The 13,261-nt window shown below is 46.9% G+C and overlaps 1 long non-coding RNA gene across 1 annotated transcript in view; it reads left to right on the top strand.

The window, feature by feature from the left end:
* The window catches only part of LOC129137987 (uncharacterized), a 32,799-nt gene that overhangs the window by 13,465 nt on the left and 6,073 nt on the right, over window positions 1–13,261 (top strand). Inside the window, exons 2-3 of the long non-coding RNA XR_010153787.1 lie at window positions 8,985–9,058; window positions 10,692–13,048. This is a non-coding gene — a long non-coding RNA (uncharacterized LOC129137987). The remainder of the gene's footprint in view (window positions 1–8,984; window positions 9,059–10,691; window positions 13,049–13,261) is intronic.

Consider the following 13,261-nt stretch of genomic DNA (forward strand, 5'->3'; position numbering starts at 1 on the left):
TTTTGTATTTTTAGTAGAGACAGTGATATTGTTTGATTGAGTCTCCATTCAGATCTCAATTTGAATTGTGTCTCCCAGAATTCCCATGTGTTATGGGAGGGACCCGGGGGAGATTATTGAATCGTGGGGTCTGTTTTTTTCCTGTGGTATTCTCATGATATTGAATAAGTCTCACAAGATATGATGGGTTTATTAGTGGTTTCTGCTTTGCTTCTTTCTCATTTTCTCTTGCTGCTGTGATGTAAGAAGTGCCTTTTGGCTACTGCCATGCTTCTGATGCCTCCCCAGCCATGTGGAATTGTAAGTCCAATTAAACCGCTTTTTCTTCCCTGTCCTGGTTATGTCTTTATCAGCAGTGTGAAAACAGACTAATACAGTAAATTGGTACCAGTAGACTGGGGCCTTGCTGAAAAAAATAACCGAAAATGTGGAAGCGATTTTGGAACTGAGTAACAGGCAAAGGTTGGAACAGTTTGGAGGGCTCAGAAGAAGACAGGAAAATGTGGGAAAGTTTGGAACCTCCTAAAAATGTATTGAATGGCTTTGACAAAAATGCTGATAGTGATATGAACAATAAGATTCCAGCTGAGAGGGCTGGGCACAGTGGCTCATGGCCTGTAATCCCAGCACTTTGAGAGGCTGAGGAGGGCAGACCACGAGGTCAAGAGATCAAGACTATCCTGGCCAACATGGTGAAACCCTGTCTCTACTAAAAATACAAAAATCAGCTGGGTGTGGTGGCGCATGCCTGTAGTCCCAGCTACTTGGGAGGCCGAGGCAGGAGAATTGTTTGAACCTGAGAGGCAGAGGTTGCTGTGAGCCAAGATTGCGCCACTGTACTCTAGCCTGGCAACAAAATGAGACTCCATCTCAAAGAAAAAAAAAAAAATCCCAGCTGAGGTGGTCTCAGATGGAGATGAGAAACTTGGAACCGGAGCAAAGGTGAGCCTTATGTTTTAGCAAAGTGACTGGTGGCATTTTGCCCTGCCCTAGAGATTTGTGGAACTTTGAGCTTGAGAGAGATGATTTAAGGTATCTGGTGGAAGAAATTTCTAAGCAGAAAAGCATTCAAGAGGTAACTTGGGTACTTTTAAAAGCACTCTGTTTTAAAAGGGAAACAGAATATAAAAGTTCAGAAAATTTGCAGCCTGACGATGCAGTAGAAAAGAAAACCCCATTTTTTGAGGAGAAATTCAAGCTGGCTACAGAAATTTGCATAAGTAGCAAGGAGCCTAATGTTAATCCCCAAGACCGTGGGGAAAACATCTCTAGGCCATGTCAGAGACTTTCACAGCAGCTCCTCCCATCACAGGCCCAGAGGCCCAGGAAGAAAAAGTGGTTTTGCTAGGCATGGTGGCTCATGCCTGTAATCCCAGCACTTTGGGAGGCTGAGGTGGGTGGATCACCTGAAGTCAGGAGTTTGAGACCAGCCTGGCCAATATGGTGAAACCCCATCTCTACTAAAAATACAAAAACTAGCCAGGCATGGTGGCAGGTGCCTGTAATTTCAGCTACTCAGGAGGCTGAGGCAGGAGAATTACTTGAACCCAGGAGGCAGTGGAGGTTGCAGTGAGCCAAGATCATGCCATTGCACCCCATCCTGGGTGACAAGAGCAAGACTTCGTCTCAAAAAAAAAAAAAAAAAAGAAAAAGAAAAAGTGGTTTTGTGGCCCGGGGCCCAGGGTCCCCATGCTGTGTGCAGCCTAAGGACTTGGTGTCCTGTGTCCCAGCTACTCTAGCCATGGCTGAAAGGGGCCAATGTACAGCTTTGGCTGTGGCTTCAGAGGGTGGAAGCCTCAAGCCTTGGTAGCTTCCATGTGGTGTTGAGGCTGTGGGTGCACAGAAGTCAAGAATTGAGGTTTAGGAACCTCCACCTAGATTTCAGAAAATGTATGGCAACACTTGGATATCCGGGCAGAAGTTTGCTGCAGGGGTGGAGCCCTCATGGAGAACCTCTGCTAGGGCAGTGTGGAAGGGAAATGTGGGGTCAGAGCCCCCCCACAGTCCCTACTGGGGTACAGCCTAGTGGAGCTGTGAGAAGAAGGCCACCATCCGCCAGACCCCAGAGTGGTAGATTCACCCACAGCTTGCACTGTGCACCTGGAAAAGCTGCAGACACTCAATGCCAGCCAGTGAAAGCAACTGGGAGGGAGGCTGTTCCCTGCAAAGCCACAGGGGTGGAGCTGTTCAGGATCATGGGAACCCACCTTTTGCATCAGCCTGACATGGGTCTGAGACTTGGAGTCAAAGGAGATCATTTTGGAGCTTTAAAATTTGACTGCCTCGCTGGATTTTGGACTTGCATGGTCCCTGTAACCCCTTTATTTTGTCCAATTTATCTCATTTGGAATGGCTATATTTACCCAATGCCTGTACCTCTATTGTATCTAGGAAGTAACTAGCTTGCTTTTGATTTTACAGACTCATAGGCAGAAGGGACTTGCCTTGTCTCAGATGAGACTTTGGACTGTGGACTTTTGGGTTAATGCTGAAATGAGTTAAGACTTTGGGGATCTGTTGGGAAAGCATGATTGGATTTGAAATGTGAGGACATGAGATTTGGAGGGGTCAGGGGCAGAATGATATTCTTTGGATGTGTCCCCATTCAAATCTCAACTTGAGTTGTGTATCCCAGAAGTCCCGTGTTTTGTGGGAGTGACCCAGGGGAATGTAATTGAATCATGAGGGCTGTTCTTTCCCATGCTATTCTCGTGATAGTGAATATCTCTCTCAAGATCTGATGGGCTTATCAGGGGTTTCCAGTTTTGCTTCTTTCTCATTTTCTCTTGCTGCTGTGATATAAGAAGGGCCCTTTGCCTCCCACCATGATTCTGATGCCTCCCCAGCCATGTGGAACTGTAAGTCCAATTAAACCTTTTTCTTCTCAGTCTCAGGTATGTCTTTATCAACAGCATGAAAACAGATTAATATAAATGGGGTTGGTGGCCAGGTGCTGTGGCTCTTGCCTGTAATCCCAGCACTTTGGGAGGCCGAGGCAGGCGAATCACCTGAGGTTGGGAGTTCGAGACCAGCCTGATGAACATGGAGAAGCCCCATCTCTCTTAAAAAAATTAGCTGGGCATGGTGGTGCATGCCTATAATCCCAGCTACTTGGGAGGCTGAAACAGGAGAATCACTTGAACCCAGGAGGCAGAGGTTGCGGTGAGCCAAGATTGCACCATTGCACTCCAGCCTGGGCAAGAGCAAAACTCCATCTCAAAAAAATAAAAATAAAAAACAGACGGGGTTTCACCATGTTGGCCAGGCTGGTCTCAAACTCCTGACTTCAGATGATCCGCCCACCTCGGCCTCCCAAAGTGCTGGGATTGCATGCGTGAGCCACCACAGCTGGCCTGAATAATATTTCTTAATTTCAGTATGTTCAACCAACCTTGCATTTCAGAGATTAAGCCTACCTGATTCTGGTGGATAAGTTTTTTCATTTGCTGCTGAATTTGGTTTGCCAGTATTTTGTTGAAATTTTTTGCATCACTGTTCATCAAAGATATTTACCTGAAGCTTTCTTTTTTTGTTGTACTCTGTTGGGTTTTGGTGTGAAGATTGTCCTGGCCTCATAGAATGAGTTAGGGAGAAGTCCCTTCTCCTCAATTGTTTTTTTGTTTTTGTTTTTGTTTTTTTGAGACAAAACAAAACTCTTGTTGCCCAGGCTGGAGTGGAATGGTGTGATTTCAGCTCACTGTAACCTCCGCCTCCCGGGTTCAAGTGATTCTTCTGCCTCAGCCTCTTACAGGCACACGCCACTATGCCCAGCTAATTTTGTATTTTCAGTAGATACGGGATTTCGCCCTGTTAGCCAGGCTGTTCTCGAACTCCTGATCTCAGGTGATCCACTCGCCTTGGCCTCCCAAAGTGCTAGGATTACAGGCATGAGCCACTGCGCCCAGCCTGTCGTTAATTTTTTGAAAGAATTTCAGTGGAAACTGTACCAGCTCTTCTTTTTACATCTGGTGGAATTCAACTGTGAATCTTTCTTCCCATGGGGACTCAGGGACCATCCTGTGTCATCTTCTGAGGGCCCGGAAGGGGTTTGCCTGTGGGCTTTCTAATTGCTGGAAGGGACGGCATGCTGCATGGTGGGTGCCCCTGCTGTGGGTTAGGGGGTACCCCTGCTTGGCATCCCGCCCCTCTGGTTCCTGCTTCCCCCCCTCATTCTTGGGGGTGGGGGTGGTGGCAGCTTGATCCCCGGGCTGGGACAGGGCTGGGGGAGCCTGGTGTGGATGGCTGAGGCACTGGTGTCTGGGGATGTGGCCCAGCAGGCTCCATCCCAGGTAAGGCCCTGAGGGCCCGGAGGTAGCCGTCTTGGTCCCAGCCCTCTCCCACCCCAGGGGTAGGGTGGTCACTAAGGGGCAGTCCCTGCACTTGAGCCCTTCCTCCTCTTTCCACCACCTACGGTCGATCAACAGACGGGGTCAGGGGCATGGTGGGAAGGAAGGTTGGCGACTTAGATACCAGAGGAACAGCTTCAGGCCACGAGCGCCTCCCTTGGCCTGTAGGGTGGACCCGCTGTGCCTCTGCCAGTTGGCTTTTCCTTCTGTCTGCCAGGTCCACCGGATGTTTGCCAAGAGTGTAGGACTTGGCCACCAGCTTGAAGTGTTTCAGGTGGACCAGAGGGCTCTCGCCGGGGTCAGAACTGCTTAGATCCAGCAGAGGGTGCGATTGTGGCTCACTGCTACCTCCATCTTCCCAGGCTCACCCAGGCGATCCTCCCATTTTGGTCTCCCAAGTGGCTGCGGCTCTGGGGATCTTTCTGTTTTGTTTTGTTTTGTTTTTTTCCCTAGGCCCACTTCAAGTTTGTTTCCACAGTACATTGAATTGCTGTTGTTTTTTTTCTTTTCTCTCTGTTATGCTCTTTCCTGCATACTGAAGTTCCTGTTATTTTAGATTTTTTCTTTTCTTTTTTTTTTTAAATCAGGCTTTGGCTCCCAAAGTGCTGGAATTACAGGTGTGAGCCACCATGCCTGGCTCTATCTATCTATCTATCTATCTATCTATCTATCTATCTATCTGTCTGTCTGTCTATCTGTGGGCACTCTATAGATAGGTAGGTAGGTAGGTGGTAGGTAGGTAGGTAGGTAGAAAATAAATAAGTTTTCATTTATTTATTTATTTATTTTGAGATGGAATTTCACTCTTGTCACCCAGGCTGGAGTGCAATGGCACCATCTCCAGTCACTGCAACCACCGCTTCCTGGGTTCAAGCAATTCTCCATCCTCAGCCTCCCAAGTATCTGGGATTACAGGCGCGTGCCACCACACCCAGCTAACTTTTGTATTTTTAGTAGAAATGGGGTTTCAACATGTTTACCAGGCTGATCTCGAACTCCTGACCTCAGGTGATCCACCCACCTCGGCCTCCCAGAGTGCTGGGATTACAGTCGTGAGCCAAGGAGCCCAGCCTATCTATTTTTTTAGTAGAGATGTGGTCTCACTATGTTGTCCAGGCTTTGGTTATATATATTACTCTTTTAACTTTGTCATTTTTCATTAGAGATGTCTCACAATGTTGCCCCCAGTATAGTATCAAACTCCTTGGCTCCATCTAGCCTCCCGATTTGGCCTCCCAAAGTGCTGGGATTACAGGCATGAGCCACCGTGCATCATCTGGTTATATTTTTGATGTGTTGGCTCTTTCCAGTTCAGATGCATAATCTCATCCCTGAACATCCTGCTGGTGCGATTATGACATATGATTTTACCCAGCACCAGAGTGATTTGATGCTCCTGCCTGGGCCCAACTCACAGAAGGGATTGTGACATATCACTGGACCCAGCACTGAGGTAGTGTGACTATCTTACTGCCTTGGTACTGCCCACAGAGGACATAGTGACATATCACTGGGTCTTGTACCCAGGTGGTGTGAATCTTCTGCCTTGGTTCTTCCACAGGGGACATTGTGTAATATCGCTGGGCCTCACATGTACATTATGTGACTCTCTTGCCTGTGCCCTGTCCATGTGGGCCATTGTGACATATTGCTGGGTCCAACACCTGGTTGATGTAACTCTACTGCCTAGGTCCTGCCTATGGAGGACATTGTGATGTATCCCTGAACCCATCACACAGGTAATGCAACTCTATTCTCCTACCTGGCCCCTTCTCACAGAAGAGATTGTAACATATCACTGGGCTCAGCACCTAGCTCACATGACTCTCCCCCTCTTTCTAGATTCTGCCCTCAGAGGACATTGTGACATGTCACTGGGCCTAATACTAAGATGACATCATTCTTTAGTTTTGGCACTGCCCTCAGAAGCCGTGGTGGTATATTGCTGGGCCCAGAGCCAATGTGATGTGAGTCTCCTGCCTGGATCCTGCCTACAAGGTGCATTGTGACATATCTCTGGGCCCTTTGACTATTTTATGTGACTGTCCTCTCTTACCTGGATGTTGCCCAAAAAGAGATTGCGACATACTTTGCACCCAGCACTGAGGTGATTTGACTGTCCTCTTCTGCCTGTGCTTTGCCTACAGGAAAGAGAGTGACTTATTACTGAGTTTAGCATACACACGATGTGATTTTCCTCCACTCACAGAAGTCATTGTGACATGTATCTTGGCCCATCACTGAGATTGTGACTGTCTTTTTCCTGGGATCTGTCCACAGTGGAGAGTATGACACTTTTTGGCCAAGCACCTACAAGATACGACTCTCTTCTTACGCCTGGGCCACTGGGGTGATTTTGACATGTAGTTGGCCCCAGCTCCAAGATTATATGACTCCACACTTCTTCCTGAGCCCTACCTACAGGTAGCATTGTGTCATATCTGTGAGACCCTCAATTAGGTGAAATGACTCTTTTGTTTGGGCCCTCTTCTCAAGGTACTGTGACATATTGCTGGGCCCAGCATCTAGGTGATGTAACTCTTCTGTACTGTTTGGTTTCTGCCTAAAAAGGGATTGTGACATACCACTCTATCAAGAACCTAGGTGAGGTGACTCCTCTCCAGCCTGGGACCTGCATACATTGCTTATTGACACATATCACTGGCTCCAACACCTAGGTAATGCAACTCTCCTACATGGGCCCCCACCCACAGGGGTATTATAAGATATCTTTCTATTAATCACCTAGGTGGTGTGACACTCCTCTTCTGCCTGGGCCCTCCCAAAAAAGTATTGTTACACATCACTGAGCCCAGCACCTAGGTGATGCGACTCTTCTCTCATGCATCGGCCCTGCCAACTGGGGTGTTTGTTACATATAGCTGGGCGCAGCCCCTAGGTCATGCGATTCTTTTTTTTCTGAGCCCTACCCAAAGAGGGCATTTTGACATATTTTGAGCCCATCATTTAGTGATGTGACCCTTTTGCATGGGCCCTCCCCACAAGGGGTACTGTGACATATTGCTGAACCCAGTACATAGGTGATGTGACTCTGCTCTATGGATTGGGCTTTGGCCAAGCAGGGCTGTGATGTGTTGCTGGACTCACCACCTATGTATTGTGATTATTCTGTTCTGCCTAAGCCCTGCGTACAGTGTGTATTGTGACATATGCCTGGATTTAGCACCTAGGTAATGTGACTTTATGGCATGGGAACTGTCCACAAAAGTGTTATGACATCTTTTTCATCACCTAGGTGATATGACCCTTTTATTTTCCCTGTTCTGGCATATTTTGGGTATAGTAACATATCATTGAGTCCAATGCCTATGGGATATGTGGCTCCTCCCTGGGCCCAGCACATAGAGTGCCTCATGACATATCTCTGCATCCGTAGTCTAGGAGATTTAACTCTTCTCCTGACTTTCTTCTCCTGCCTAGTTTCTTCTCACAAAAAGTATTGTCACATATCACTGGGCCCAACAGCAACAGTAACAATGATGTTACTCTTTGGCCTACTGTTTGCCCTCAGAAGGCATTGTGACACATTACTTGGCCAACATCAAGGTCATGTGCTTCTCCTGCCTGGACCCTGTCACAGGGGACATTGTGACATATCTCTGTGTCCATCACCCAGGTGAGGTGAATCTTTTCACCTGCCTGGTGTCTGCTTGCTGGGGGATAATGATATATATTGCTGATTTCATACCGAGCTGATATAACTCTTCGCGTCTTCATACATCCTGCCCGGAAGAAAACTGAAATATCGCTGGGCCCAGCACCAAGGTTATTTGGCCTGGCCCCGCCCTCAAAAGGCATTGTGACATGTTGCAGTGCCCAGCACCAATGTAATTTGTCTCCTGCCTACACCCTGCCTACTTGGGGCATTGTGACATGTCTTGGCCCATCAACTATTTGATAAAGCTCTCCTTTCTTACCTGGGTTTTTCCCATAGTAGAGATTGTGAAAGATCTCTGGGACCAGCACCTAGATGATGTGACTCTCTTCTTTTGCCTGGGCCCTTTCCAGGGGATGATCGTGTCATATAGTTTTACCCAGCCCCTAGGTTATGGTTTCTGTGACATATTGCTTGACTCAGCACATAGGTGATATGACTCTTCTCCACTGCTTGGACTCTGTCAAGGAGGTATTGTGGGCCAGGAGTGGTGGCTCATGCCTGTAATTTCAGCACTTTGGGAGGTCAAGGCAGGTGGGTCACCTGAGCTCTGGAGTCTAAGACCAGCCTGGCCAACATGGCAAAACGCTGTCTCTACCAAAAATACAAAGAAAAAAATAGCCGGGTATGATAGTGTGCCCCTGTAGTCCTGGCTACTTGGGAGGCTGAGACAGGAGAATCACTTGAACCCAAGAAGTGGAGGTTGTGGTGAGCCAAGATCATTCCATTGCACTTCAGCCTGGGTGACAGAGTGAGACTCTGTCTCAAGAAAAAAAAAAAAAGAAGGTATTGCAATGTATCACTGGGACTGACATCTAGGTTATGATACTCTCTCCTGCCTGAGCCCTGCATAAATTGTATATTTTGACATAGCACTGCATTCAACATATAGCTGATGCAACTCTAGCACATAGGCCCTGCTCATGGGCATATTAGGACATATATTTTTCTTCATCACCTAGGTTATGTGAATCCTCTTCTTCCCAGACCCTGCCAAAAGGAAAGATTGTGACATATCACTGGAACCAGCACTTAGGTAATGTGACTTTTCTGCTCTGCCTGAGAACCACATTTTTGGTATTGTGACATTTCACTGTGCCAAACACCTAAACGATGGGAGGCCCTGCCTCAGCCCTGTCCACAGGGGTTCTTGTGATGTATATCTGCATCCATTACATAAAAAATGTGACTCCATTTCTACCTGTCCCCTGCTCACAGGAAAGATTGTGACATAGTGCAGGGTCCAGCCACCAGGTGATGTGTCTCTCCTACATGTGCATTATTTTTAGGAAGAAATGGTAACATACCATTGGTTGAGAACTCAGGTGATATGACTCTCCTGCCTGATCAGTGCTGTCAGGGGAAATTTTACATATCATTTGCCCAGCATCCAGGTGATGTGATGGTTCTGGGTACTTTCTGTCAACAAGTAGGTTGGTAACGTATAGCTTAGCCCAGCTCACATGTGTGATGATCACTCTAATACTTTGTACCAGCCAATAGAAGAGATACTGTCTCTCACAGCTAGGCTTAGAAAAAGGAGTAAAATCCTGGGTCTCCTCTCTGTATGAAGGTTATAGAGAATACTCTCGCATATTGTATAAAGCCCTCAGATGGTACAGAGAGTGTCGTCATAGGAAAAAGCAAACAGATTAGATCATGTTTCTTGTAAGCACACTGTCAATTTTTAGAATTACCACTATCACACAGGGACAGAACCCACGGAGGAGTTCATGATTCTCATGTGCAGATGCAGTCCATAGTTAAAATTGTGATATCATATGTGAACATCTGGCCACAGTTGAGATGGTGACTCATTTCTAAACCCAGGTCATAGGCAGGTGAGGACTGTCCTCTGTGGACCCAGCCAATCGGAGAATGTTGGCTCTCATACCTAGACTTAGAGCCGCATAAGATCATAGGTCCATAGCACCACAAAAATCTCAGAGCAGATTGTGACTCATGCATACCATATAAAGCCCTCAAATGGTACAGAGGCCATTTGACAGGGCCAAGCACAGAGGTGAGATTGTGAGCCTCATATTCACAACCAGTCAACAGTAGAGATTGTCATCTGCTTAAATAAACACAACCCACTTCTGAGGTTCTGAATCTCACATTGGGAGGCAGTTGAATGTTGGAAAATGGACTCTGTTTGTGGATTCTGTCCACAGTTGGGTTGATGACCCTTTAACCAAAATTCAGCACACCTTTGTGGCTGTCACTTCACTAAGGCACAGGGTTTACAAGAGAAATTGAGGCTCTCATACATGAATCCATTCCACCATTGAGATTGTGACTTCTTGTACTTAGACCCAACTTGCAGGAGATGTTGACTCTCTCATTCCTTGACTCAAGACCTTGTCATTTTTAATGTCACCAAAAGACCTTCTTATAGGTGTGATTGTGACATGTGCCTCTGCCCAACGTCTGAGTTATTTGACTCTCACCTGGGCCCAGTACCCAGTGACATATTAGGGGACCCAGACCTTTGGTAATGTCACTCTATTCTGCCTTGATATAGCCCACAGGAGGCATTGTGACATATCACTGGGCCTTGCACTCAGGTGATGTGAGTTTTCTCTTCTTGGTGCTGCCGCATACGTGTATTGTGACATATTGTTGGGCCTAAGTTATGTGACTCTCTTGCTTGTGTTCTTCCCACTTAGGCTATTGTGACATATGCCTGAGGCTAACACCCAGATGATATAAGTCTTCATCCTGGACCCTGTCTACAGAAGTCATTGCGATATATGTCTTCACCAATCACTGAGGTCGAACGCCCAGTGATGTGACTCTCCTTCTTGGTCCATGCCCTCAGGGAAGATGATGACATACCCCGGCCCAGCACACAGTTAATGTCACTCTTGTGCTTGCTGTCTACCCATGGGTAGGATTGTGACATATATCGTGGCCAAGCACAAAGATGTAATGACTGTCATACCTCGAAGAAAGCAATAGAGTTAATGTTGCTCCTAGGTAGGCTTAGGAAAATGAGGAAGTCGTCTTTCTGTTCAAATCTCACTCTCTGACATATATAAAGCCCTAGTGTGTTACAGAGAATGTCATAACAGGGCTCCTCACACAGGTGAGATCGTGTTCTATACACAGCCCACCAATCTTGAGAATTGTCACCCTCACACATGGACAGAGTCCACTGGTGAAGTCCTGAATCACACATGAATGCAGTTCACAGTTGGAATTGTGACTGTCATCATTGAACATCTGGCCACAATTTGGATGGTGATTCTTTTTTTTTTTTTTTTTTTTTTTTTGAGACAGAATCTTGCTCTGTCACCCAGGCTGGAGTGCAGTGATGCAATCTTGGCTCACTGCAACCTCTGCCTCCTGGGTTCAAGCAATTCTCCTGCCTCATCCCCCTGAGTAGCTGTGATTACAGGCACCCGCCACCAAGCCCAGCTAATTTTTGTATTTTAAGTAGAGACAGGGTTTCACCATGTTGGCCAGGCTGGTCTCGAAGTCCTGACCTCGTGATCTGCCCACCTCAGCCTCCCAAAGTGCTGGGATTACAGGTGTGAACCACCATGCCCGGCAGTGATTCATTTCTAAACCCAGCTTGTTAAAAGGTGAGGACTCTCCTATCTGGACTAAACCAATTGGATAGATGTTGATGCTCATATCTGGGCTTGGAACCACAGGAAAGATCTTCTTGGACAAAGGTCACAGAGGATTACCACTCTTGCATATTGTATAAATCCATCAAGTGAAACTATCATAAGAGAACATAGCACATGCGTGAGATTTTGTCTTTTGAATGTATACCCAGGCAACAGTAAAGATTGTCATTCTCCCATATAAACACATCTCACTGTTGAGGTTCTGAATGTCAGACACAGAGACTGTGAAAAGTTGAATAATTGACTCTCACGTGGATCTGGACTAGAGGTGGACTGGTGACTCTCAGAGCAAGATTCAGCACACATAAGAGTCTGTGACTTCACTGAAAGGACAAGCCTGCAGAAGAAATTGTGGCTTTCCTGCCCACATTCTGTCAACCATTGATATTGTGACTCACATACTTAGACCCAACATACAGAAAGTGTTGACTCATACCTAGCACCTGGACATATATGGAATTTCTACTCTAATTCCTGGACTTTTCTGCAGGTGTGATTGTATGCATCTGCTACCCACCTTAGTGATTTGACTTTGCTGCCTTGGCCCAGCCCACAGATGAGATTGTGACATATCGCTTGACTCTGCACCTTGATGGTGCAATCTCCACTCACTGCAACCTCTGCCTCCCAGGTTCAAGTGATTCTCCTGCCTCAGCCTCCTGAGGAGCTGGGATTACAGGCATGCACCACCACACCCAACTAGTTTTTGTATTTTTAGTAGAGACGGGGTTTCACATGTTGGTCAGGCTGGTCTCGAACTCCTGACCTCGTGTTCTGCCCGCCTCAGCCTCCCAAAGTCCTGGGATTACAGGTATGAGCCACCATGCCCGGCCTCGCTGGGCCTTTCACCCAGATGATGTGAGTTATTTTTCTTGCATTGGTATTGCTCACAGGGTGCATTGTGACATATTTCTAAGCCCTTCACTCAGGTTATGTGACTACTTTTTTGCCTGTGCCCTAACTATTTTGCATGTTAGGACATATTATGAGGCCCAACACCTATAAAATAGAGGCTCCTCCCTGGGCCTTGTCTACAGAGGGCCTTGTGACATATCTCTGCATCAGTCACCTAGGAAATGTGACTCCGTTTTGCCTGCACTCTGTCCACAGGAAACATTGTGACTTATCACTAGGCCCAGGTACTAGTTGATGTGTCTCTGGTAACTGGGCCTTGACCACAGAGAGGATTGTTACCTATTGCTGGGCTCAGCCCCCATGTGGTGTGACTGTACTGTCTGTGTCCTGCTTTCAGGAGAAGGCTGTAACATTCCTGGTTGAGTATTCAGGTGATGTGACACTCCTGTTTGGTCCCTGCCTTCAGAAAAGATTGTGATGTACTCCTGGCCAAAAACCCAGGTGATGTGACTCTTATCTCTTCCTATTCACAGGTAAGATTGTAAAATGCCTTGGTCTAGCTCAGGTGTGATGATGTTGATCTTTTTTTTTTTTTTTTTTAATTTTTTTTTTTTTTGGAGATGGAGTTGCTCTGTCGCCCAGGCTGGAGTGCAGTGGTGTGATCTCAGCTCACTGCAACCTCCACCTCCTGGGTTCTAGGGATTCTCCTGCCTCAGCCTCCCAAGTAGCTGGGATTACAGGTGCAC

Source organism: Pan troglodytes, chromosome 20, assembly GCF_028858775.2.
Source record: "Pan troglodytes isolate AG18354 chromosome 20, NHGRI_mPanTro3-v2.0_pri, whole genome shotgun sequence".
Taxonomy (NCBI): Eukaryota; Metazoa; Chordata; class Mammalia; order Primates; family Hominidae; genus Pan; species Pan troglodytes.